Raw genomic sequence first — 3,362 nt, 5'->3', positions numbered from 1 at the left:
AAAAAGTTGACATTACCCATAATTGTCATTTGGAACAAATAGTATTCTTGTGATTTGTTGGTGGAAATGCAAAATTGAACAACCATTTTGTAAAACTATTTACTAAAAATTTGTCTGGCATTTACCAAATAAAATAAAAACACTTATCACAAAAGAAAGTTTAATAGCAGTTTTAGTCATAAAATTTCCAGACTGAAGATAGCTCACATGTTCATAAAAAAACAGTGAATAACAAACAGTAATGCATTCAGAGATGGGAATATTATTTATAAACAAAAAGAGAAAACCCTTTGTAAATGTAAAATTCTGGCAAAATCTTTAAAAATATATTAAGTTGAGAAAAAGACAGGAAATCAAAAACAAAACACCAGCTTTGTATTTTAAGTAGCAGAAAATTTTAGAAGAAGTCAAACTAGGATAGAGATACAAATGGCCCCAGTGTTTTTATCTTGTTTGAGTGGTTTTACTTCTGGTCTGGTGAGAATTGTCTCTTGTTAGTAGGCTCATTGTTACAAGCCCAAGTTACTGAATCTGGTTGAAATGTATTCTTTAGATGTGAGCATTCTCGTGTTTATAAGTTATATCTCAATTAAAAATAACAATATTCAAAATTATTTGCCTTTGTAATTCAAAAATTTATTGGGGGGGGGGGTGCCTAGGTGGTTCAGTCCGTTAGCGTCCCACTTTGGCCCAGGTCATGATCTCACGGCTTGTGAGTTCCACGCGGGTCAGGGCTCTGTGCTGACAGCTCAGAGCCTGTAGCCTGCTTCAGATACTCTCTCCCGATCTCTCTTCTGTTCACACACACTCTCTCTCTCTCTCTCAAAAATAAATAAACATTAAAAAAAAAAAATTATTGTGGGGTGTGGTGTAAAAACATTCTAATGATTTGTGAATAACATATTTTTAGCATTCCCCAATTTGATTTGTGGATGACAATTTTATAAAAGATCCAAAGTAGGGATGTCTCTCTGCATTTCAAACTAAAATAGTAACAGGTAGAGATATAATGTATACATAACTTCTCTGCAGGAAATCCCTAAGAGTCTGTATAGTCGATTTCACTCACAATTGGAATGTAAGAAACAAAATTAATGAACAAAGAGAAAGAGAGACAAACAAAAAGAAACAGGCTCTTAAAAATAGAGAACAAAGTGGTTGTTACCAGTGGGAGGTGGGTGGGAGAATGGGTGACATAGCTGAGGAGATTAAAAGTACATTAACCTTGATGAGCACTGGGTAATGTATAGAATTGTTGAATCACTATGTTGTACACCTGAAAATAATGTAACACTGTATGTTATACTGGAATTAAAAAATAAATTTAAAAAGCTTTTGATAAGTTATATATGTATAACTCTCATATAAAAGACCTAGCTTTTATATAGTTAAACACATTAATTGATCTCAGCTTCTAATAATATTGGCGATGATATATGGCAAAGGTACAAATGTAAATTACAAATTATGTGAATAATGTCCTCCTGTTCACTTATATGGGTGTTAAGTGATGCAAAGACGCACTTATTATATAATTGCAATTTATCAAGAATGTTTATTCATTATGCCAATTAATTAATAATAAAAGTGGGGGATACTTATTTAGAAAATGTTGAAAATGAAAAAAATTGGAAAAAAGTTATAAATAATTTTATGTCCAAGTTAAAATATTTGTAAATGGCAGATGAAAGATGTAAAACAGGTTTATAATTTTCAAACATGCACCTATCAAGAAATATGTAGATCAAATAGAGTATTGTAAATGGTGAAAACTCTGTCATCTATTTCTTCATTTGCAGTGTCACACTTTTTGAAATTATGAAAAATGAGAACACCCCGTCATATTTTATTCTCCTAGGACTCTTTAACCACACCTAGTTCTTTTTGTGATGGATCTGTCTTCACCTCCCCAGTGGGCAAGATCCTCATGATTCTCCTGATTCATCAAGATGCCTGGATACACAGCCCATGTACTTCTTACTGAGCCAACTCTCCCTCATGAACATAGAGTTGGTCTCCACCATTGTGTCCAAAATTGCAGCTGACAACTTGACTGACAAGAAGTCCATCTCATATGCTGGTCTTGGGTTGCTGATCTTCTTCTTCCACACTTTGGGGGGGGGGGGTTCCTCTTAGTGGCCATGTCCTATGACCACTATATGGCTGTTTGCCACCCACTGAAATTCCCTGTCCTCATGAGCTGGCAATTATGCCTGAGAATGACTGTGGTGTCTTGGTTCCTGGGTCAGCTGATAGCAGGCTTCTGCTGCCCTGAGCTTTCCATTTTCATTAAGAAATAGTTTTTAACGTTTATTTATTTTTGAGAGACAGAGTATGAGCAGGGGAGGTGGAGAGACAGAGGAAGACACAAAATCTAAAGCAGACTCTAGGCTCTGAGCTGTCAGCACAGAGCCTGATGTTGGGCTCAAACCCACCAACCATGAGATCATGACCCGAGCTGAAGTCAGATGCTTAACTGACTGAGTCTTCTAGGCACCCCAAGTTTTCCATTTTGTGATACACATGAGATCAATCATTTCTTCTGTGAAACCCCCTGGGCTTCTGCTGATATGTTTTTCTTTGAATATGTGATGTATGTCTGTTATATGTTAATAATTATCCTGGTCCCATTTTCTTTCATTCTGATTTCCTATAGTCTTATCCTTGCTGCAGTTCTCCAGATGTGTTCTAGAGAAGCTGGCAAAAAGGCTTTTGACACATGCTACTCTCATCTCTGTGATGGGACTGTTTTATGGAGCTGCTATTTTTATCTACATGCAACTCAAATCCTACAGGTTAGCTAACCATTATAAAGTAGTGTCAGTGTTCTATACTGTCTTCACCCCTGTGCTAAACCACCTTATCTACAGTCTGAGGAACAGTGTAGTCAAGGGAGCCCAGAGAAAGTGTATGTGTGAATGTTTTGCCTTCAGTCATGACTAAGATTACATTGATTTGTGTATTTGTCTTTCTCTGACTGGCTTATTTCACTTAGCATTATACCCTTTAGATCCCTCCATGTTTTTGTAAATGGCACGATTTTATTTTTCTTTATGGCTAAGTGATATTCTGTTGTATATATGTAGGTATGTGTGTGTGTGTTTGTGTGTGTATGTGTGTGTCTATCCACATCTTCTTTATCCACATTTTTATCAATTCATCTATCAATGAACACTTAGGGTGTTTCCAAATCTTGGCTATTGTAAATAATACTGCAATAAATATCAGGGTCCATATATATTTTTGAATCAGAGTTTTCATTTTCTTTGGTTAAATACCCATCAATGAGATTATTGGATCATATGGTTAATTCCACTTTTAATTGTTTTATGCTATAAATGATTGTATTAAGAAAAAGTTTG

The 3,362-nt window shown here is 35.4% G+C and overlaps 1 pseudogene; it reads left to right on the top strand.

Moving 5' to 3' along the window:
- The first annotated feature begins 1,818 nt into the window (after window positions 1-1,818).
- LOC122229689 lies at window positions 1,819-2,943 on the top strand (annotated as a pseudogene).
- The last annotated feature ends 419 nt before the right edge of the window (window positions 2,944-3,362 follow it).

Source organism: Panthera leo, chromosome A1, assembly GCF_018350215.1.
Source record: "Panthera leo isolate Ple1 chromosome A1, P.leo_Ple1_pat1.1, whole genome shotgun sequence".
Taxonomy (NCBI): domain Eukaryota; kingdom Metazoa; phylum Chordata; class Mammalia; order Carnivora; family Felidae; genus Panthera; species Panthera leo.
This window is presented reverse-complemented; position numbering and strand designations above follow the sequence as displayed.